This window comes from Aquarana catesbeiana, linkage group LG13, assembly GCF_042186555.1.
Source record: "Aquarana catesbeiana isolate 2022-GZ linkage group LG13, ASM4218655v1, whole genome shotgun sequence".
NCBI lineage: Eukaryota > Metazoa > Chordata > Amphibia > Anura > Ranidae > Aquarana > Aquarana catesbeiana.
The window spans coordinates 107,247,765-107,273,040 of record NC_133336.1 but is presented as its reverse complement, the minus strand read 5'-3'; the positions used below and the strand labels follow the sequence as shown (position 1 = coordinate 107,273,040).

The following is a 25,276-nucleotide window of genomic DNA, read 5'->3' as shown; positions in this document are numbered from 1 at the left end:
TAAATTCAAAGTAATTTGTGTAATCAGATTGCAATGTGTGTAGTGCTTCTCTGCTGCTGTTTCAGCCATCTCCTGAGCTTGCCTGCTCTGGGATCCTTGACTATACTTTGTAAACTGCAAGGGCTCAAGCAGTAGGCTGAGGAGAAAACAGCTGAAGCAGCAAAAAAGCCCCTTGGGCTGGATCTGCAGCTTTGTGACCAAGGAAGGGGATAGGTTCTGTGCAAGGTGGGAGCAATCCTGTGACTCATCCAGGCTTGCTGGCAGCTATATCAGTAGGGGAAGGAAGAGATTCTTGGAGTATGTGTGAGGGAGTGCAGCAGGTGAAGGGATGTTCCAATCTCTGATTGCTTCTAAGCTCTATAACATGGTCAGAGTGATCAGATTTTACAGAGGAGAGTAGACTGCTATTGTTGTGGACCTCTCAGCTTCCTGCAGCCAATCCAATATGTGGCCTCCAAGCAAGAGGCTGGAGTGAATACTGGATTTCTGGAGAGTGGTAGGGGCAGAACTGTTAGCTGTTTGGCCAATCGAGAGGAGGAGGTGGAGAGTGGAAGACAAAGGGAAAACTACTAGAGGCAGAAAAAAGAAACTCGGACAACAAGGCATTATCCTTAATGAGAAAGTGAAGCTGGGCAGAGGAAAAAAAACTCCAATTTAGCTTTTATATGAAATATTAGGATGAAAATAGTACAGTGTATGAAAATGTAGGTGTGTTTACATCCATAAGAGCAAGGTAGGTTTTGTAGTATTCATTTAGTGCATAAACACAAGCTGGAGTCAGTGGTGGTAAAGGGTCTATATCCTATTTAATCCCCAACGCTGTTTGCTGTGAAAGAGCATTGGTAGTCACTGGATAATCCCCAAGCAAGACACTTCTGAATATGATTACAAGTGTTAATATGAACAGCCACCCCCCCCCCCCCCCCTCAATTCATGAAGATATTTGTAAAGCAGAACATTTGTTAACCAAGCAATCTTTATTGAATATCTCCATGACTTCATATTTTATTGCAAAGAGCAAATAAGTCCCATCATGCAATATTGGGCAAGCGGAGTTTAGAGTATCTGTTACATTGACTACAAAAATGTGTGGTCCCAAAGACAAGACATAGGTCCCGTATTAAATACATTTTTTACTTAAAAACAAAAACTGTAAAAACAAAAGCACCAATTGTCATACATTTTACATGCCATAATGTGGCACCAATATATTATATAATTGACTCTGATGACTGGTAGGAATTATTTAGCCTATGAGGTGTGTCCTTGTCTTGAGATGAAGCTTTGATTAGGGCACTGATGGTGTAGGTCTCCAGCTCAGCACAGAGATTTGCCTACACGTGCATATTCAGCACAGGTGCGGCCCAAGTTAACTCCTTGCAGCAGCAAGTCTGTCACTTTATCCAATCCAATACAAGTGGTGAGGGGTGCCAGGAATCCATATAGACCACCAAGGAAGATGCTCAATGGCCAAGCCAAGAAAATCAAGACCACAATCCAAAATATGCACCATAGAACACATGTACAGGTAGCCATTGTGTACCTACAGGGAAAAAAAGCATAGCATGATAAATACTCAACTAATCAAAAGTATTTAGCATAACAGATGTTTGAATAATTCTGAGCTAAAATCTGAGAAAATCACTGCAAGAACAAACAATGACAAATACTTCACATGCATATAGTATAATAAAACAACCTTTATTTAAGGCTTTGTTAAATACAGAAAAAAATGCGGTGAAAAAAAATAGAAGGAAAATAGATTTAAATAAACATACATAGTTTGACAGTCTCTTTCCTTCCTCATAGATAAAATCACATGGAACCAGCTACACAGACCACAGAGGCCTAGAAAGCAGAAGTTCCTCAACTGACTTTTATGACTCTTGTAATGGTGAAATGTTTACAACAACACAAGTAATGAGACTTAACAGTCAACGCATGACCCTGCAAATGGGACAGCACTGTCAGTCATAATCCTACTGTGAACAGATAATGGAGCTCCCAATGTGTAAAGTATGGAAATTCTCTGTGAGATCATATAATTTACCAATTTTAACTTAATGTATGAATCAGTAGAGACAACATAAAGGTCACATTGCCCTAAAGCCATTCGGTGCATTTAGTGAGCATATATTGAACTAATTAACATTGGTTCTAAGTTTTTGATGGAGTTTGGGAGTGCAGTCATCCACCATCTTTTTAAAGCTCACCTGGACATGTGAGAATGCATTGGTGGTGATGTTTTTACAAAGCAAGAAGACTTTACAGGCTCTTATAAGTGACAGAGCAGATAGGGATTTGGTAAGGGAGATTTCCTAGTTTCCCCAACTAGAATCTACTCAAAACTGAATCATATGAATTGATGGGTTTACCCCTTACCTATCTTACCTATAATAATAAATATACAGTTTTCTTTACAACACGTTTAATATTTAACTAGTATTAGCTGAGAAATAAGCTTAGTAATATCAAATCCTCCTGTTTTTATATCTTGGTAAGCTTAGCATTCAAAATCATAATTCCCAGTGATACCTTTCTTCTAATTTTCTCATCTGTAGACCTTGCTTTTCTTTTCTGCCCAATAGAGGGTGTCTCTATATCCTGAAAGGCTCCACCTGGAAATACCCAAGCGTGCATTTTCCCAGCTGGTGCTGTGCACTTCCATAGATAATCAAAGTGCCTGACAAACCATGTCCCTGCTTCCTCCTTCTCCCAGCATTTTGGTGGCAGCAAGAGCCTATCGCTCACCTGCCCTCAATACCCATCTCTACAGCCCATAAATCAGATAAGCAGCACAGGTGTCCTGACTAACATTTAGTACCACTTTAACAAAAGGGGATTTTTTTTGTCTCCTACCCGTGATGGATTTGAAATGGCCCACTAGTTCTGCAGGCAGAAATGTACATGTCGATACAACCACAAATGCAGTACAGAATATCTGGCGGTAGCACTAAGTACCTTTCGGCCTATTTCTAAAGATCTCACCATCCTCTAGACCCCTGGTGCTCAATACATGGCCAACTGGCTCTCTGTGTGCAGTACACTGTGGCCTGAGCTGGATCCACCACCTGTTGGGCACTTTGCAGATCGACAGTGTGGTTCTAAGTACTGGCACATTCTCTGTTTTCTAGCACTGGGCACTGGAACAAGGTAGGTACTCTCAGGCAAAGTGATTTCCACCCAACTATACAAATATATTTACATCTGGAAGCAGGGAAAAAAGTGGCACTGGAGCGCGAGATTCAATAAGTAACCACTGGCCTTTTAATTTATGCAGTTTAGTACTGTTTTTTGCCTGAATCATGAGAATGAGATCCCTATAAAAATACCATTTTGCAATTTATATCCATATCTGTCTGTTGCCCTATATTTGTGGTATTTGGCCATATTTCCATATTTTAAAGGGAGATGCATATGAGACTTATAACAACAAAAAGCTATTTGGAAAGATAAAAAAAAGCATTTTAAAGTGGAAACAATTCACAGTACATTGAGATTTACTTTAGCAACACAGTTGACTAAAGTCTAATAAATATGTCAGATACTTTGACAATAATATGGGTAAGTCTGACAACACAGCTAATGCTACTGAATGTCCAGGATTAGAAAGCTGAAGAGAACCTACAGTGTATGTGAGGTTATCTTGGTAGCCTTAAGGACAGTGTGACCTTGGGGAGCAAACACATGATAAGGTTACCAGGAAACAGGGAAATAAGCTATTTTCAGAGAGAAGGAAAGTCCTTACTTCAGCCACATGTAACATGCACTCATTGTCTTGTAATACTATGCTGTTTTCTGCATGCATCAAACTGCAATCCTCTGCAATGCACTCATGCTTCATAGCACTAAATTGTACTAAATACATTAAAGTTCACCTTTTGTAAAAATATTAAATGTACATATTTGTGCTATTTTTACCACAGGAATCTGCAAAGACTTCTGCAAAGATCAATGGATCGCAGATGCAATGCCAAACTGCTGCAGACTCTTACTCCAGTTCTCTGCCTGTACAGAGGTACACACTTTCAGTTCTAGAGATAGAGGAAGTGTCAATGGACTACTACTGGACTAATTGCAGTTATTACCGCACTTGAGAACTGCAACTTCCTCTGCCGTGAATGGACTGGAAATATGGGGATAACATATAAGCATGGCTCAATAATTGAAGGGTTTTCAGCAAAAAGGGGACAATTCCATTTTTTTCAGTGATATATCCTATCTTGTTTGAAAAAACCTGCTCCTTTGGTGCAAAAAAGAGGCAGCTCTGAGCGTTGGTTCCCATGTACCTGAACAGATGGAGTTGCCTGTCTAAAATGTTAGATGAAAGCTTGAGGCAGCTCCAAAATGTAACAATTACCCCTGCTTTATAGAAAATAGATTTTTGTATGTTACAGTGCTGAATCAGGTGGTAACACATGGACAACAGAAGGGTAAAACTCTTTAAACTCAAGTTGGGAAAAAATGTTTACTTTTTTTAGTTTGCCAAAAATTATGAACTGAAGCGGCCTTTTTATTGCAGTGAGCATTTCAATTACTGGCAATAGAAATATTTATCTCATTCTGTATTTGTAATATATTTCACTACAACTAATAATAAATCAATTAAAATATTAGTCCAGTCAAAACTATTTGAGTTTTAGTCGAGTAGGGTGTGTCACATACTGTCTTCTTAAATCATCTGAGTTCCTGGGACTGTTCCTGCAAATCTTGTAGTTTTGAGCATTCATCCATCCTCTGGTTTTCATCCAGGCAGGGGTTCCTGCTCTTTTTGCATTCTCCATAACACGGAATGGATTACTACTACTCATGGGGAAAGTAGAATCCCCTCATGATGGCTGTGGCTAGGGTGTGAACCTAGAACCTCAAAAACAGTGATCTTACCAACAGAATCTCTGAGAGATAAGGAAAGCCACTAGGTAGTTTACCTCTTCAGCATCAACCAAAAGTTAAAATGTCTGTTCTTGGAAAAGATAATCTTTAAGTGAAAGATACCAGAAACAACTAACATGTCAGATTTTTTTAAAGAACCAGCATAATATTGCATGACAGACACGTGTTGGCATTTTTGCCATGCAGTTTATAAATCCAAGTGTGACAACTTGCTGACCATGTAAGGGTCTGAGTGAGAGGAGGTAACCTGAGAGCAAAGGACAAGGAAGTGCTTTCTTAAGGAACCAGTTCTTTGGTCTGAGCATTGAAATTCCAGTCTAACAATCACATTTTAAGCAGTGATGTGGCCTTGTGCTGGGCAGCAATGCCTCACTGAAAAATATAAGCATTGGATATTATGTTGTGGCCAATGTATGCATGAAATACCTTATTAATTTTTTTTTCTATTAAACTGTTCACAGAGCCAGATTTGTTATTAATAAACAAGGGCCCTAGAGGCAGATTTTCCTCATATGATTATCGGACGACGTTTCCCTTCAGATGCTTGTTGACATATGCTTTGATGCTTTTCCATTGATTTCAGTGGGGAATGCATCAGGGGGAAAAATGCTTACCCTCCTAGCAGCAAGATACTTCCTTTCTTAAGCTGACCGTACACCATGCAAAAATTTCAGGGAGTTCCTGAGGAACTGGACAAAATTTGCACAGTGGATGGATCTGCCGGTCCTGCTTGTTCGAACACTTTTTGTTGGATGAGCCTGTTGGGGAAATGTTCGCCTGAATGACAGCATCCAATCTCATGCATCTCCTGTTGAGGTATTTTGACAGCCAGCGGAGCCATCTGTCAAACTGCAATAGCAGTACAATGGCAAAATACAATTGCCCTAGATGTAGGTAACTATTGGTGTATGGCCAACTTTATGTTCACAAAGCTTGCTTAGCTGATGCAATGTCGTCATTTCCTGTGTGTTTCCCAGTTGGACTATAAGTTGCCGTGCCAATGCACAGTGCACTGGGACGTTCAGTCTTAAAGTAGTATTAAACCCTCATGTTAACCTCCTTTGTTCTTCCCTAGTTTTACTTTTTAGCTGTTACTGTTAACTGTCTCATGCCTCCCTCCAACACTTCCCCATACATCCGGTCTGGAGAGCACCCCAGGCATATCAGTGATCTTCAGGGCTTCATGTCCTATTAATCCTTGTGGGCCTTCATATTGCACATGTGCCCATACACAGCACCAGAGAGCTGCCTGTACTGCTGTGTTTTGGGCCCATACGCATTGCCAGCAGTGCTCTGGAGCTGTGTTTAGGCGCACGCACAGTACAGACAGGACCAGAGATTGTTAATCCAAGGTTTCTAACCCATTCCACTCTCCAAAACTTATAAAAAAATATTTGGCTAGACTTTCACTTTAACCTGGACTGGCCACAGCCATTCCCAGTGCTCACAGCACTATGCCAAAAAAATAACCGAGCCAGTGCTGAGAACTAATGATTCGCTAAACGTTCCATTGACTTTGATTTGTTCACTTAAGTTTACAGATAATACCTGTGAGCGTGATTTCTATAGACAGTATCAGCTCCTGTCAGTCGCATTTATAAATAGTTGCCAAGTAAAGACAAAAGTAGTTCTTCTAATAAAGCTCTAGCATTTATGTAACATGGTGAGGATTTTTAGCATGTGACACTAACTCCTTTGTACTATCTATTTATTTTTATGACAACAATATGTGGCAATTAAGTGGGTAGTAAACAGAGCGTGGCCTTAAGTATCGGTATCTTAAGTGGGAGAAGACATGTTATTACAATTTTGACTTTTAAGGTCTTTTGAGGACTTTTCTTTAGGATAGGTAAAATATCTTATTTAGACCCCTTTCACAACAATGCGACACGGTTTGATGGCACCAATGGTGCAGCACAGTGTACCCGCGGGTTTGTTGCGGGTTAGCTGCGCTTTCCCATTGACTCTTATTATTTCCCACAGTTTTGATGCATTTTCTGAAAGCACACCAAAGTCCTGCATGCAGAACTCTTGATGTAGTCTGAAAGCGCACCAAAACCACTGGACATAATGGAAGTCAATTGGAAAGCACAGCTAACCTGCCCTAAACCGACAGTTGCACTGCACCCGCATTAGTGTAAAAGGGGCCATACACCTGGAATCTTTCTTGATAAGAGGGTCTTCTCCTTCTGTATTTTAGCCAATCCTGAAATGTGCTGTATGAAAATCCTGAGCTTGCAACCCTAAGTGAGCTGTGACACACCCCTGTATAAGGCTGGGTTCACACTGCCATGGGGAGCAGGTCACAGCAGGGGTCCAGTACGTCCCTGTTCACCGTTTCAGGTCCGATTTTGGTCTGAATTTTTGGCTGAATTTGGAACTGAAACAGACCAAAAGATGCGAAAAGGAAAAAAAGGGCGCACCAGCCTTGTGCATTATCCTTTGGATTTATTTTATTAAAAGTGGATAAAAGGAAAACTACTCACAAACATCTGTTTGTGAGTAGTTTTCCTTTTATCTACTTTTAATAAAATAAATCCAAAGAATAATGTACAAGGCTGGTGCGCCCTTTTTTTTCCTTTTCTCTTTGACTGTTAGGATACCCCTATCCTTGAGGGCAGCAAGGCCTGTGACATATACCATCATGATACATAGACTGTCTGGTAATCCACTCGTGCGCAGGAGCATTTGTTTTCTGCTATTAAAGACCAGAAGATGCACAGGACTCCTGTGCAAATCGCTCCGCAGCCGTCCCAGAGCTGTGTGAACCGGCTCCATAAAGAGCAGGGAAACCCTCATCCAATTTGCAATAGTGTGAACCCAGCCTCAAGCAATTCCAAGTATGCTACCTTCCTGTGGGTTGTGGTCTTGGATAGGAAGGGCCACACATTGTGGCATGTCAGGATGTGCCACAAAGTTTCACAGTAAATAGAGATCTACATATAGCATGATCCCTGCATTTAGCACATGCAGGAGGATCAGCAGCACCATCAAGAAAAATGTATGTGCAGCTACTTCAAGTGGAATGCTATCCAGCAAGTAATAAACATTGCTGTATTAGGCTGGATTCACACCTATGCATTTTTAGTGCTTTTTGAATGTTGCAGATTTGCACTACAGAACGTGGTCCATAGGAAACCATGTTAAATGGACTGCAGTGCAAATCTGCAAAATGCAAAAAGCACTAAAAATGCATAGGTGTGAATCAGGCCTTAGATTTGGGACAGATGGCAATAGGACCTATTAGATATCTATTAGATACAGTCCACAAAATTTCTAGTTAAATCCATTCATACCACATATCATAGATCAGTTTTATAGAACGTTTTGGAACAATATAGAAATGATTCCTGCTGGCTTTGCCAAGTACTTAGAGGAAACTCTCAATTTAGCACTTTCTTTTTTCATTCCTTGACACTCTAATCTAAAGAATCATAGAATCGCAAGCCTTTAACATTATTCTGTCAATTATTTACAAATGGATATACCTATAATGAATCTATCATTACAATTTAGAATTTGAAATTATAATCCTAAAGAAAAAAGAGAAATTGTTAACCTTTGCTTGGAGAAAATGCTGGTTATTTTGCTGCTATCATTCCAAATCAGTGACTTTAATGATATGAGAGTCACTAACCTGAAACAAGTCTGATCAAACAGTTGGACTTCACTTTACCTTCACTTGATTGATGGCAAATAGGTATTAAAAAAACAGCCAGAGAATAACATTTTCAAAAGGTCAGCAATGGTAGTCTCCATATTTCTCTCAGCACCAGTTTACTTTAACTATATCAATATATTGATAGACAAGCAATCATCCTGTAATTGTATCCAATTTAAGGATAGCTGTTCTTTAAGGCCTCTGTCTTGCAATTAACAGCAGCATTGTCAGCCTGTTTCTTTAGTTTGCCATGGTATGATAGACTTGATGGGCAGCCTAATGGCCAAGTGAAGGAATGCAGTGGCTTAGTGCTGTCAACTTCCAACAGGAAGTGCTGTTACTGGCAGAATCTATAGGTAGGAGACTTTGCAAACATTTTTTAAAAAAATGTTGGCTTAAGAATACTGTATATACACTATATTACCAAAAGTATTGGGACACCTGCCTTTGCACGCACATGAACTTTAATGGCATCCCAGTCTTAGTCCGTAGGGTTCAATATTGAGTTGGCCCACCCTTTGCAGCTATAATAGCCTTGACTCTTCTGGGAAGGTTGTCCACAAGGTTTAGGAGTGTGTCTATGGGAATGTTTGACCATTCTTCCAGAATCGCATTTGTGAGATCAGGCAGTGATGTGGACGAGAAGGCTTGGCTCGCAGTCTCTGCTCTAATTCATCCCAAAGGTGTTCTATCGGGTTGAGGTCAGTCAAGTTCCTCCACTCCAAACTCGCTCATCCATGTCTTTATGTACCTTGCTTTGTGCACTGTTGCACACTCATGTTGGAAATGGAAGGGGCCATCCCCAAACTGTTCCCACAAAGTTGGGAGCATGAAATTGTCCAAAATGTCTTGGTATGCTGACGCATGAGTTCCCTTCACTGGAACTAAGGGGCCAAGCCCAACCCGTGAAAAACATCCCCACACCATAATCCCCTCTCAACCAAATGATTTGGACCAGTGCACAAATAAAGGTCCATAAAGACATGGATGAGCGAGTTTGGGGTGGAGGAACTTGACTGGCCTGCACAGCGTCCTGACCTCAACCTGATAGAACACCTTTAGAGCAGAGAGTTTTCATCCACATCAGTGTCTGACCTCACAAATGTTCTTCTGGAAGAATGGTCAAACATTCCATAGACACACTTTTAAACCCTGTGGACAGCCTTCCCAGAAGAGTTGAAGCTGTTATAGTTTCAAAGGATGGGCCAACCTAAATATTGAACCTTATGGACTAAGACTGGGATCCCATTAGTGTTCATGTGTGTGTAAAGGCAGGTGTCCCAATACTTTTGGTAATATAGTGTATTTGGGCATGATGCTAAACATACTGAGGAAAAGATTTTGAGTTTTTATACACTTTAAAGTTCAAAAGTACAGTTAAGCATTAATTAACTTTTTTACGTGTTACTTTTGTAGGGTGGGCTTTTGTTTTACTATGAAGTGATAATGCTGCAGAATTACACTGATAAAAGACCATGAAAGCCATATTAGAGAATGGCTTACATAGTTCTGATGGTTCCCTGTGGCATCACACTTTTAATAGTAAAGGGATTTGTGGACTTTAATAGCTTGGACTTTAATAGCTTTTCATTCACAATCTAGTTAGGGATTGGTGGTGATATAACTATTGTTTGTTTATGTCTGCTACCTACATGCACTAGGTTGCTTTGCATATTTTATAATTAAGCAGATAGCAAATCAGCTACCTAAACACATTCTCATGCCTTGATACAATTGGCTGTGAACTCTTGTGTTAACTTTTTACATAGAGCTTATGTCTCAACATCAGAAGTAGTGAAAAGGAGGAACATAGAAAGGAGAAAATGTGCAAGGGGTCGCTCTCATTGGTTGGTGGTTCGTACCATGCTTCCCTCTGACCCGCGCTGCTTTTTCTTGCATGGGACAGTCACCCACCTGTTTTAAAACATTTTTATCATATTGTGTCACCTTCACCTGGTCTGAAGCCGCCACATACATTTTTTTGATCGGAGCCTGTTACCCAGAATTAAATGTCCAGTCCAGTTGCATTTAAGTGCTTTACTGCACAAACCTTAACCCAGCATAATTCTTAGATTACAGGCACTTTGTACTACAATTAACAGTACATGTCTCGCTGATAGGTGTTCACAGTGCAGAACATTCTCCTTTTATTATGTGATCACAGAACTGCAGAACACCTTCAATTGCGCAACCATCTTCCCCAGATGTTAGTCTATTCAGCAAAGGTGTTACTCATTCAGGATGTCCTTCCTCACACCCAAGGGAGATCTTCCAAAGGCCCAAGGGCCACTCCAAACCAAGCCATAGGACCTGCTAGGTGAGGGTCAAGGTTTCTCTGTCTGCCCCTAAGTGTCCTCTCTCCTCGCCCTTGCAGTTCAGTCCTGCAGAGGGCTCTTTAATTCAGCTCCAGCTCAGCACTACATCTTTGCAGATCAGGGGTGTCCAGCTCACATACCCCAAGTGCACTGGGCCCTGCCCACAGCTGGCATATAAAAGGGCAGTACCTCCACTCATTACATCACTACAGGAGGGGCAACAATTAAAGACCAATAACACTTGCCAATACGCTCTGCACACTGCATCAAATGTGATTGTGGTTAAAATATACTGAACATTGGGTGTGGCCTAAAGGAACATGGCTTAAAAAGTCTAAAGCCTCGTACACACAATCGGATTTTCCACAGACAAAACCTCATACTCTTGTCCGAAGGCGTGTGCCTGGATTTTGTCCTTTATACAAACGCCAAGGAATTGTCGGCCAACAAACACGAACCTAGTGACGTACTATGTTGTTTTTCAGCTCTTTAGCGACACCCTTTGGGCTCCTTCTGCTAATTTCGTGTTAGTAGAAGTTTGGTCAGTGTTGATTCGCGCTTTTAATTTCGCACTTTTCATTTTGTGCTTTTCATTTTGCTCTTTTCAGTTCATTTCTGAACGTCCATTCATCAACCAGACATGCTGCGGAATCAGAGGAGATAACGTGTTATTTATTATTGGCCTTGGAGTTATTGCTTTGACCCAAGTCCAGTCCAGGAACAGGAGGATTTCTTGGACCAAAAATTGGTTGCTTTATTAATCGTGACCAATTTTGTCATATGCCTTTGCTGCGGAAGCTCCAGGAGATTAATACAGATGATTTTTGGAATTATCTGCGGATGACGGACCCCTGCTTTCACCAACTCTTGGCATTGTTGACCCTCTATATTAAGAAGCAGGACACATGCATGAGACTTTTATTTTATTTTCTGGTTGAATAATAATGATTTGATTTGGTATAATTTCTATATTTTTGGATGCATATAATGCACTTTTTGGTTAAGTTCTATTGGCAGATAGCATGTCTAATTTTATTTGTTTTCTTTTTTTAATGCACAATAAATTGTGGAGAATAATACTTGGCTATGTGTTTTACTTCAAATGACAGTTTGGGAGTAGGCAGTTGTATTTAAAAAAATACCATGTAAAATTGACAAGGGACACCAACATAGTTGTATCTTTGATCTTAAAAACTATGGGATAATGGTGTTGTGGTAACTTGCCCAAAAAAAAAAAAAAGCATAATAATATTATTCTTTATCACTAGAAAATAAAAGCCTTTTAAAATACATTTGCCATAACTCCATCAGTATCACCAGCAAGGCAGCTTCATTATTATCCCATTAAAGAAGAAGAGAATTGTGCGCTGCATTTCGAGATTCCATAATTTGCCACGTCACAAATGTTAATTCTCCATTACGAACACTGGTTTACAAGTACGACCGCTTCTGGCTCGCCCTTGCTTCCGAGCATGCGTGTTTGTACTTTGGACTTTTGTCCAGACTTGTGTACACACGTTTGAAAAATCCGACAACAGACATTTTTCCATGGAAAATTTCAAAGCCTGCCATCCAACATTTGTCTGGAAAATCCGACAACAGCCATTGGACCGTGGAAAATTTTAAAGCCTGCCATCCAACATTTGTCTGGAAAATCCGACAACAATTGTCCGATGGAGTGTACAAACGGTCGGATTTCCCGCCAACAGCCTGTCATCACACATTTCCCGTCGGAAAATCCGATCGTGTGTAGGAGGCTTTAGCCTGCTTACAGTAGATTGGAGATACATATGCTGCAGTCCTTCTACCTACAAAATACTCCTTAACTACTGTACCACATGTTTCACAGATACACATAAACCTAAATAATCATCTTCAAAAATTAAAACAGAATATAAATAGAGTGAACACAGACTAATCCTACCTTAATCACTTGAGTTCCCAGGCTTTTTCCCCCCTTAAATCCCCTTGATTCCCAGAGCATTTTTTTTAAACAATGTCTCATTTCTGACCATTTATATCTTTTAGGTTTTATAGTTTACCATAATATATTATACTTGGCTCATTATTGAACAGATTAAGCTTTGTTGGAAAACTGGCATACAAAATATATTTGTTTGTTTATTTTTTTTTGGGGGGGGGGGATAATTAGTAATTTGCATTTTCCTGTAATTTTTCCAATGCAATGTTTTCATAAGGCTGATGTTTAACATGATATAACATTAGTGTGACTTTTGTGTAATGTAGCAGAATGGTAAAATTCAAAGTGGAAATATACATTTTACTTTAGCTTTATTCCTATTTTTGACACTACCTTAGGACACACAGGGGAAAGACTGGTTTGTGTAAATTGTTAGCATTACGTTAACATAAGATTAAGGTATAACTAAAGGCATTTTTTTTTTTTTTAATCTTCGATAGAGTGGGGATGGATTGTTGGAACACCTGTCAATTTTTATTGCTGCCATCCGTGCCCCCGTTAGGAAGATTCTCCCTCTCCATTTGTCCTGTTTATCATTATCATTGAAGGTGAAGGTTAAAAAAAATCCCAACTTTGGGTTGTCCCCAGAAAAGTAATAGAGGGGAAATCTTCAATGGGGACACTAGTTTTGGTGACCTGGGGGTCCCCAAGGAATTCCCTTTAATTTGCAGGGATCCTCACTTTCTGTTTGGCTATGGGACAGGAAGTAAAGCGAAATCTTTGAAATGGGATATGGTTGGCAAAAAAATAAATACATCTGACAGGGGTTATGACCCTCTTGCTCTATCCAAAATTAAAAAAAAAAGTTCTGCCTATAGTTCTAATTAAAGTCAGATTGACAAGAGCACAGAATAGTACAATGGGACTTTTTCACAGGTTTACTAGTATAAAAAAATTGAATAACTTTGCTTACTTGAGCATTTGATGCTTGCGCAGTGAATGAAAATGTTATCCAGCTGGGTTCACACTGCTGCGATGTCAGACATTGCATGTGATTCACACTGCACTGCTATGCAAATCACATGCGATGTCTGTGCGATGCAAATTCAGCCATACAGATTGTATAGCTGAATTCGCATCGCATTTGGCCCAAAGTCGTGCAGAACCCTTTTTCTTTTTTTGGTCCGCGCCAGAATTCCTGTCCGAATTGACAGTTCGCATTGTGAAATGCAAACTGTTCTGGGGTTGTCATTATCTTTGTATTGACACCCTCAGCAGTTAGCATAGGGAAGTGTGAACTGCCTGCGAGTTTTATGCGATGCGGGAACCCATACTGGATTTGCACGGGTTCTCGCATCGCAGCAGTGGCAACCCGATCCAGGTCACCCAAAATCTTTTTTGTGACCTAGGCATTCTGTTTTCAGAAGGCAATATTTTTAAATATGTATTTATGACTTTGTAATTTCTTATCTATTCAATTTTTTTTTTTGTGGGGGGGGGGGTCTGGATCTGGTCCGTGGAGGTCAGTCAGCAAAAGATCACTATCAGTGATTTACTGCTGTAGGGAGAGGCTGGACAGAGTTGAAATAGCTCTGCTTGAGCTCCCATACTGACAAGTGTGGTGACTTTACCATGGCTACTGTTAGAAATTATGGGGCCCTGTACAGCCTTCCTGACAAGGTCCCCCAACCCCACCTCCACCCCCCCTGAGGTGCAGTGGAACAGCAGCACTGACTTTATATGCCTATGCCCCAAAAATTAAAAAAGTTCCTCTGCTCTTACCTCCTGGGCCCCTCTGTTGAATTGATGGAGCCCAGGGAAATGTAATTTAAGCCCTTGTAAGCAGGTAGGAGCAGAGGTGTGGTCTAGTAAAATCAGTATATTCATGTAGGCAAAAATGAACAATAAAGCTGCCCTGGGTCCCTCTATTTTAGCTGATGAGGCCTGGGCCCAGTACAACAGAACCAGTTAAACTGCCTTATCAGCAGCCCTGGGCTTCACCCATGACGTCACTACATTTCCAGGTGATTCCATGCTTTTGCAGTGCACTTCTATGTAGTGATCTGTAGAATGATTGTAAGCCCAGGTGGTAATTGTTTCAGATCCTAGACTTAGTGTTGAATTCAGATTGTCAGACAGCCAGTAGTTATAGTCTGAAAACTGGGATCTGTAGGGGCTGCAAATTTCTAGGGCCATTTTAAAAAGGTGGTTAAAGAACCTCATTAAAATAGCTGGAAAACTCTTATGTCTCGTTTCCACTGAGCAGATCAGTTCGGGTCGGTACAGTTTGAATGGCCTAGAGTGGTCCGGTCTATTCTGGTGAGCGTTTCCACTGCAAGTGGGACCACATGGGGCCATACAGGGTTTAGAAAAAATGCCTCAGCATAGCACAGCAGAGGGTTTTCTGTCAGCCAATCAGTGGAATTTATCATAGCTCCGCCCTAACCGAACCATTCCATTTTCTATGGCCCCACATCTGAAGCAGGACCCTGAATGGAGCGGTACGGTTCGGTTGTATGGGCCGCTTTCATAATGGAAACACCCAAAATAGCGTACCGTACCGAACCGATCTGCTCAGTGGAAACGAGGCATTAGTAACCAGCAACTGTTGAAACAGTAAACACTTTGGACAGGAGCATGTCATGTACTTCACTAAGTACCTCAATACAAACTACAAAATGTATAGACAACCGTGGTCAACAGTATGTGTAATAGTGCCCCTGATATTGCTAGTCAGCTTGAGGAAAAAAATGGCAAGAGTCTATGGTCAATGGAAATGAAAAAGAAAGGCCCAGGATGAAATACCACTTCTTAGTGGCCAGCAGGAGGACAAAAAAGCTGCCATTGATAGTTACCAGGAGGAAAAAATGCCTATTTGTGGTAAGGGGGAGGAAGAAAACTATAGGTGTCTGTGGTCATTGGGAGAAAAGATGTTCCAAATAGGCAAAACAGCTTGCGCACTGATCCTCAAATGGGAATATTTGTGCTCAGTTGGAGAAGGGGGGGGGGCTGTACTCTGTTGGGGGGGACATAGGTACTATGTGGAGGGAGAGGGGGCAGTAATACTTTGTTGGGGGAGAGGGGAGCTGGTACTCTGTGGAGCAAGAGGGGAGCAATGGTGGTTGGTGAGATTAGGGTTTTTGGACATTGGTGTCAGGGTCATTGGTGTTCATTGTATTACTTGCCTATCCACGCTCTGCACCCCACACTGCTGCCTCCCTCTCCCAGATGGATAGAGCTTATGTTGGGAAGCAGATCACTCCACCACACAAAGCAGCAAAGGACCCAAAGCAGGGTGCTAAAATCACCTGGCCTGCATCCGTGGGATTCTATTAAAATCCCAGGAGAGTCCCACAGAATGTAGGACTGTTTGGTGGTATGCATAAAATGAAAAAAGGAAATAAAACTCTTGTGCTGTAAAAATACTATAGGGCTGCCATTCCTAACCACTTTGAAAATGTTACCTGGTAGTATCTGGTATCAGTACATTTGTCAGAGTTAGAATAAGCCTCTCGTCTCGCCTCTCGCCTTTCGTTTAAGTATTATGTGCCATAAACAACTGCTATGATTTTTTGATACCCTACAGCAGGGATATGCAATTAGCGGACCTCCAGCTGTTGCAAAACGACAAGACCCATCATGCCTCTGCCTCTGGGTGTCATTCTTGTGGCTGTCAGTCTTGCTATGCCTCATGGGACTTGTAGTTCTGCAACAGCTGCCTGCCCTACAGTGTTCACCTTTTTTTTTTCTTTTTTTTTTTTAGTCCATTCTTTTTTATTTCAGTGATGCTGATCTGCTCCAGCGTCTTCCACGCAGTTCCTGCCCACATAACTCACTCAGCAATGTTGCACATTATTGCTCTGAATCAGTTTCCTGATAGTGACAACCCTAAGCAATGTATGTCAGCATGGCTGCTTGTATCCTAAATCAGGGGCATTTATGGCAGATGTACAAGTGGAAGACAGTTGCCACCCTATAACAGTCTGAACAAGGACCTTCAGGCAAACCTCACAACTTTTTGAGATGGAAATGAGGGACACCTATTAGCAAAAGTATGTAGGCATAGGACACACCCTGCCACGGCCCCTTAAAGAAAAATACAAAAACATTAGTTAAACCTGCAAGTGCTTTTTTTACCACTACTATTCCTTTATACTGGCTTTTGCAATTTACAAATGCAGAAATTTAGAAACTGGATGAAAGGTTTAGCACTGGGAAACACTTTTTGAAAGATAAATAATGCATTTATATAAAAAATATATATATATATATTTATATATATACAACTCTATAGATCAGATCAAAATGAGGGACAAATGAGGAGAAAAGAGGGACAGAGGGACTTTGTTCCAAATCAGGGACAGTCCCTCGAAATCGGGGACAGTTGGGAGCTATACTTTAGGTAGAAGTAAATATATAAGACTCACATGATAACCAGGCAATTAGCTCTTTAACAATTAGAGGGGTCACGAGTGGCATCCTTGTTTTGTTTCAGCACAGGTTTACCGGTTGATGGTGTAGGAGTGTTTTCATTTTCCAAAATTAATAACATTATTTTTGTATGCAGTTGCAAACAAACATAGGACAGAAGACTACACATATAAATATTTTTCTAATTTGATCATTCTGGATGCATACCACTGCAAGAAGGCCCTCAGTACTGAAATGTCACTGTCATATTTCACTCCTAATCTAGTCCACAAAGTACAAAATATTAGATTTGAGGAGGGCTCTCAGTTGCTACCTAGAGATCAAATTTGGTTTTTATATTCTTGAAACATTTGATAGAGAACTTCTTGTAGCTTAAAATGACACTAAACTCTGGTTTAGAAAAATAAAATATATTCAAGTGTTTATGTATATGTGTGTATGACTTCTTGTTAGGGGGTGGTTACATTCTTTCTCCATTCCACTATATGTCTAACCCCTCTCTTGCTTGCTCCTATGACTATGTACTATGGACTATCGGATGTGTAGTGTGCATAGAGCAGTGCAAAGAGAATTTCAGGAGCTAATGGAGGACATTAAAAGAAGACAAAAAACACAGTAAGAAACAGTTTAATGAAAAACAGATTACATGGCCATTAAGTAGTGGATGTGTATGTAGTATTTTTGGAGAATAAGGACATTTTTTGTCACTTTAACCAGTTCTCGCCAGGCCTATGGTTTGACACCGGCGCCAGCCTCTCATGGATCCGGGTGATGTCCTCTCAGATCGTGCTCTGCACACGGCACGATCTGTCACGAGCTGCGTCCACTGGACACAGCCGATGGCTGATCACTGTACTGGCCCGCTGCCGGTACCATGTGTGCGCTGTAACCAATCACAAACCATCCATGTGTGCTAGCTGTGATTGGCCAATCACGGGCCATCTGTGCCATGATCAGCTGTGGCCAATCACAGCTAATCATAACAAAACAAACTGAATGAATCAAGTTCATTCAGTAAAATTCTTGCGTATAGCAATGAAATGCATTGCGATGTGCAAACATATTGTGTATAAAAAAATACTAATCACTTCCCCAGAGTAGTAAAATATTACTATGGTAACATTATATTGCTCTGGTCAATGTGTGTTAAAAAAATCGCAAAAAAAAAAATTTTTTTTTTCGTACTGTCACCTGTCAGTGTCCCTATCACTGCCACACCCATTATATGATGACACTGTACTGCACTAGTGACAGTATGTAATCAAAAAAAAGTTTTAATTTCTTAATTTTCAAAAAAAATTATGACAAACTTCAAAAAACTCACCATACCTCTTACTAAATACCTTGGACAGTCTACATTGTTAAAAAGGGGTAATTTGGGGGGGGGGGGGTATCTGTACTGTCCTGACATTTATGGGCCTCAAGAAATTAGATAGGCCATCAGTACATCAGGATTGATCAATTTTCAGAATTATACCATAGTTAGTGGACTCTAACTTTCCTACAGACTAAATAATATACACTGATTTGGGTTATTTTTACCAAAGAAATGTAGCAGAATACATTTCGGCCTAAACCCGTAAAAAAAAATTATTTGCAAAATGTTATAACAAATACTGGTACTTTTTTTTTGGGGGGGGGGCTTTTTTTACTTAGCAGAAAATAAAAAACCCAGTGGTGAATAAATACCACCAAAAGAAAGCCCTATTTGTGTGAATAAAATGAGAATAAATTTATTTGTTCTCATTTTACAGCACAATTGTAATTCAAAGTGCCACAGCACTGAAAGCTGAAAATTGGCCTTGGCGGGAAGGGGGTAAAAGTGCCCGACATTAACCACTTGCCGCCCGCCAGACTCTATACCACGTGACCAGCCGTGTCCAATCACGATGTAAATAGGAAGAGCCGGTGATCGGCTTTTCCTCACTCGCGTCTGACAGACGCAAGTAGAGGAGAGCCGATCGACTGCTCTCCTGACAGGGGGGGCTGTGCTGATTGTTTATCAGCACAGTCCCCCCTCAGATCCCACCCAGGACCACCAGGGAAGCCGCCCAGGACCACCAGGGAAGCCACCCAGTACCACCAGGATGGCCATCCACACTGGACCACCAGGTATGCCCCCTAGACCACCAGGGAAATACTAATCTGTGCCCAGGCAGCTGCCAATCAATGCCCAGGCAGCTGCCAATCAGTGCCCACTCCCAATGCCTACCACTGGCAGTGCCAGCAGGGATGCCTATCTGTGCCTCATATCAGTGCTGCGTATCAGTGCCCATCAGTGCCACGTATCAGTACCCATCAGAGCCCAGCAGTGCCACTTATCAGTGCCCATCAGTGCCGCCTATCAGTACCTATCAGTGCCACCCATAAGAACCCATCTTTGCAGCCTTTCAGTGCCCATCAATGTTGCCTATCAGTGCCCTCCAGTGCCACCCAGCGCCACCCATGAGTGCCCATCAGTGCCGCCTATCAATGCCCATCAGTGCTGCATATCAGTGCCACCCATCAGTGCCGTCTACCAGTGCCCATCAGTGCCCATCGTCAGTGCCCGCTCATTGGTGCCACCTCATTGGTGCCGCCTTATCAGTGCCTGTCAGTGCCGCCTTATCAGTGCCCATCAGTGAAAGGGAAAACTTAGTTATTTACAATTTTTTTTTTAACAGAAACAAAAGCAAAACTTTTATTTTTTTCAAAATTTTCGGTCTTTTTTTATTTGTTTAGCAAAAAATAAAAACCGCAGAGGTGATCAAATACCACCAAAAGAAAGCTCTATTTGTGGGAACAAAATGGTAAAAATTTAGTTTGAGTACAGTATGACTGCGCAATTGTCTTTCAAACTGCGACAGCACTGAAAGCTGGAAATTAGTCTGGGCAGGAAGGTGTATAAGTGCCCTGTATTGAAGTGGTTAAAGCGGTTAAACTAGTTTCTTCTTTAAATACATAACATAAACATTGCTTTGAATTAGAAGTATTTTTTTGTTTTTTTTGTTTTATAACTCAAAGAAACAAATGTAATAAGCCCATATGTATTACATTTCAGTCTGGTCATGTAGCTATGGATCTAGAATCTGTCACTTCTCACTCCCAAAATTGTACAATCAATATTGTATGCCCAACAGCCGTGGTGAAAAAAATGGCAAGGGAGAGCAGTGCACTTTGACCAATCTAAGTACTTCTTTAATACACACAGGCCACACACGATGAGAATATCGGAGGAATGTTTTTGGTTTTTCTTTTGCCTGCTAGTCTCGTGTTGAAAATGAAGGGGTTGCGAAAAATCTCATGACAGAATACAACTTTGGAAGTGATGTATATTGTATTGTAATGTCTTCTTTCATTTCCGAGCATGCGTGGTCTTGCTCTTCTTATTTTTTTAGAACTAATATTGTGCTGATTAAATTAAAATCTTCATTCAGGTATCGTACAAGAACAATTTTTGTGTTTGTCCCTTCGTATAATCTTGCATGAACTGTCGTAATCGGCTTTCAAAAGCTGTGCACTAATGATCAGATTACCATACGATCGATTCGAAAGCGGTATTTTTTGTCCAATTTTTTTGATTGTGTGTACTAGGCATTATCATCTGACCAGTCCTACAGCATTGGGTGGATGTCTAATTTCTTGGATCTTTTCCAGCAAGCCGTGATGACTTGAATTGGATAATTTCATGTTCAGAGTTTATGTACACTGACTTTGTCTATTGCATTTGAGCCACAACTCATCTTTTCAAAATCTCGATGGATCTCAGCCACATGTCCAACAAAGGGCCACTGACCCAAATTGACCCTCTCTGTGAATGCACATGACCCTAACTGTGACCCTGACCCTGGCTTGGCCACAGGGGGAGATGCAGGTTTTAGGATTTAAGAAGTCTGAAGGCAGTTTGTACATTTTTAGATTTTACAGGCCTGCATGGTTGTGTGAATGTCCCTTGCTTTCACTACAACCATCATGCCCCCTCTTATTTGACATGGCTGTTTAGTTGCAAGTTCTGATAAAGCATGAAGAGGTTCATGATAGCTCACGTAAGAAAAACTCTGTGCACTTGGGACTGCCCAGAATATGGGTAGTCCCAGGATGGGTCATCATACATTGCACTGGTTCCCCTGTTATTCATTCTCCAGTACAGTATGGTTAATAAGGTATTTTTAGGGTGACAAAAATGCATTCAAGAAGCAGAACAGTTGGAAATGAGTCCATAATGCTAACTAAACATAAAGGGTTAAGGGAGATGTTTATACACTATTATAGAATATGTAATGTGTTAAGGGAGTGCTTAAAGGGAATGTTTAACTTTTTATAACACAGGCTAAAAGGATCTGGATGCTGGTTGTTTAGCAGTATGGACTGAGAAGCACTCAGGGTGTGTCGACTGTGGGGGAGTCCAAGAATGTGCTTAAAAAGAGCAAAACAAATGCATCTTGGAGTGTATGTGTAATCAGTGGTGATGACAGATCATCTTCCAGGGCGTGATATATCGGCATTAAGTTACTCCTGTGTGTGTAATTTCTGCATAAAAGGGTATATATAGTAAGAATATGAATTTTTAGTGATTAAAAGCAGTTAACTGGAGCCTTGCATTGTTTGTCCATTGGGGTCTCATGGTCCAAGTGGTAATTGGGAAAACCATTTTTCACTGACAATACAAAAGCTGAAAATCAACCATCATTTAAATGTTTATGATGAACAGTTGCTCTGTAGTATCCAGCCAAATAAACATTTTAGACCACTTTTGAAAATGTAGTTTTCTTACAATGCCCCCTTCTTGCCTGTAAACCACTTATACATCGTTCTCATACTGTATATTGCATCATGGGTTTAGTACACCTTAATCTTAGTCTGAATTCATAGAAATTTCTAAGCCTATTAGACACAGCACACTATATAAAAACAATTCTGCTGACTATAATTAACAAAAATTTGGCACGTCAAACATAACAGGGTTGTGTTCACGTTATAGCCTACCTTAGGCGTTTTTAGAGAGCACGCCTTTAATTGACAACCCCAAAAGTCCCTCTTGTATAGAATTCAAAATGAAAAAAATAGATGGTGTGAAAAGACAAGGGAGTTAAAGAGAGAACATTAAAGGCAAAGGATGCAGAAATATAAAACCATTTTATAAAGGCACTTGAACACAGCCACCTAATAGTATATGATAGAGAGCCTTAAAGATGAGAAGTTGTATGGACAGAGAATTAGCAAGGAGTAACAGTCAGACTTAGAGAGAGAATCCAGATGTGTGAAGACTAACTCCAGATTATACTTACTAGTTTTTCTCTCTCTCTCTCTCTCTCTCCAGTAAATTAACGCCTCAGAAATTTAGAGCCACAATAAACACACTTGTAAACCCAGTCCCAGGGTATAAGGACACTAAAATGAAGTGCTCTTCTCGCAGATCCAAGATACGTTTCTTCTAATACTTCCGTCCCTTGACTTGTAAATATTTCCTCTCCTACAATGTGCAGCTAATTTGCTTCTTTGGCTGAGTCCCAGAGAAGTGAGTGTGACCAGCATAGGGTGTAACGTTCCTCTCTGCACAATGACAGCTCAAACAGAACTCACACTGTTACAATCAAATACTTATCTCAAGTAACTGTTTCCCTGTTGCCTGTCTGTAGCCGCCTACAACTTATATTATGACTAGTTGGCTTTTCTGGCAAGCTGTAACAATGCAGAGCATCAAATATGCTTAACTGGTCCTATTGATGCACATTGATTTCATGATATTGGGTAAAAATGCGAAGCCTCGGGTTATCCAAAAAAATTACACTGCATTTTCTTCCATTTTAAAAGTGATTTTCTTGTTTTAAACGTACACTAATTTCTGCAGTATACTTTTCTAAATCCAGTGCTGAGTATATTTCAACAGAGCAGAGGTATAACTAAAAACAGATGTCTAAAATTCAAATATAATAAAAGCAGTAGGACATTGTGCAGGAAAATATAACACAGGATATGGTTCTTTGAATTTATTCAATTTTTTTATTTCAATTCTTTAGATGTACATGTCAGGCCTCAACTTGATAATGAATTACACTTACAATGCAATCAGAATTGGAAATCTAGCAGTAGCCAGATGAATATACAAAAAATGGTACTTATTTGTTATGATAGACATCAGGTACCACAGCTTGTTGCTGTGGTATAGAGCGGTGGAACTGCAAGGGCATAGAGAGAGTCCAATGTGTACCAAGTCTTTAGGTAAATTATGATTCAAGATGAGGGGGGTATCCTACTATGTTAAGGGGGGGGGGGGGGGGGCGATAAGGGGTTTTAATGGTAAGTAGAGAAAAAGCGGAGGGGGGAAGGTAGCAGAAAAAAATAGGGCAGAGAGGGGGAGGAAGTGCCTCCAAAATGGGGGCAAACGTGGTAAAAAAAGATTAAAAAAAGGTTAATTAGAATTGCAAGTATTCATTAGACAGTCAGAACTTTTCCCAATAGAACCAGAGTTTCTATCTCTCAAGGCCAAAGCTGAACGTGAGGCCAATCAATAGGTCGGTGTGCAGGTCTTCAGTAAACCCTCCTGCCCAGGGGAGTCCAGGCAGGGGGGTATGGAGAAATGTCTTGTTCCATGGACACCCAGAGTTGTTTTGGTCCATGCCTACACCAATTTTCTTGCAATGTGAATCACTGTGTAATATAGAGCAGGGACCAGGAATCCTAGTTCACTACCAGGTTTCGATTTGATGAAAATTTTTCTACTAACACGGGCTGCCTTAGCCCACCAAATATATTTGTTAAAGGTGGCTCGAATAGATCAGAAGGAGGCTTACGAGAGTCGAATAGGTAAGGTTTGGAGAATGTATGATAGGCAAGGCATTTTTAGAACGTTACATATGCTGAGCCAGGAAATAACCAAATTTGTCCCGTGTTCAAGGTCTTCTTGTAGAGATAAGATTGGTAAAAAAAAAATAGTTTAGTATATCCCACTGGAGATGTAAGAATAGTCTGGGAACACTCCAACATATTTACTGGTCACGCTCACTCAGGCAGTATAAGTCCTTACTAATCAAGTCTTTGGCTCATGGATCTCATTCACTCCTAAAACTTTTCTCTTGGATTTACCTCTTTTCATTTCTCTAAAAATCCAAACGGCTGCTGTCACGCTTCCTTGCAGCAGCATGATATTTAGCGGCACTTAAAGTGGTTGAAACCCTAAAAAAAAAAATCCTGTTTTCTTATAGCAGGTTAAACAGCACAGTGCTTGTGCTGTCTATCCTGTCATTCTGGAAACTGTAAAAAACATGGCTGTTTCTGCCCACCCCTTTGTAAACTGACCATGTTTTATCATGGCTACAGAGCTTCATGCTAGAATCCAGGATGTCCAAAGGGTAGAATATCTAATGGCTGCCCTAAATGACTCCCTGGATAGACATAATAGGGTTTGGGAGTTGTAGCATATCATAAAATACTCTCCTTGACTATTCCCAGTTATTGCTATACGTACCCTTTCCTTTTCTGCCCAACAGATGGGTACAGGCCTGTGGGTTCCATTCAGTCACAGAGGACATTGGTCATCCTCCACTTTCCCTCCTCCCTTGCTCTTTCTCTTTCTTCTCCCCTTTCTGGCATCCACTTGTATTCCTATTAAAGGCCTAATGAATAATACCTATGCCCGTATGCTCGCTCTATGTATACATTAGATATTTATCTTGTGCTACGATAAGATCACCATATGATCTCATTGTCATGCCTAATGATGCATCGTTTTGACACTGAGCTATAAATGACACCTGAGACTATGCTTTCTTCTATTCTGTATAGGAAGCATTAAAAGACAGTTTTTTTCCTGACTGTAAGATACTGTGGATTCTTTATTTTATGTTCTGACTACTTTTTTTATAAATAAAGTTTAAAAAAAAAATAGTTTAAAGAGGCTAAGATTTGCACAATATTTTTGTGCCTGTATATTGAATGGCCTGTTTGGCCCAGTGGAAGGGGAAGTTGGACATATGGATGAAAAAATGCTAACCAAAAGGGAAACGTTTAGGGCCTCTGACTTTTTAAACTCACTCTAAAATTTGACAGGGAGTTGTAATAATAGTTAGAATTGTA

The 25,276-nt window shown here is 40.6% G+C and overlaps 1 long non-coding RNA gene across 1 annotated transcript; it reads right to left on the bottom strand.

Moving 5' to 3' along the window:
- Positions 1-958: 958 nt before the first annotated feature.
- LOC141117551 (uncharacterized) lies at positions 959-23,072 on the bottom strand. The gene is made up of 2 exons (XR_012237172.1): positions 22,489-23,072; positions 959-1,543 (listed from the first exon to the last, which is right to left on the bottom strand). It is a non-coding gene; the product is annotated as an uncharacterized lncRNA (long non-coding RNA).
- Positions 23,073-25,276: the final 2,204 nt, after the last annotated feature.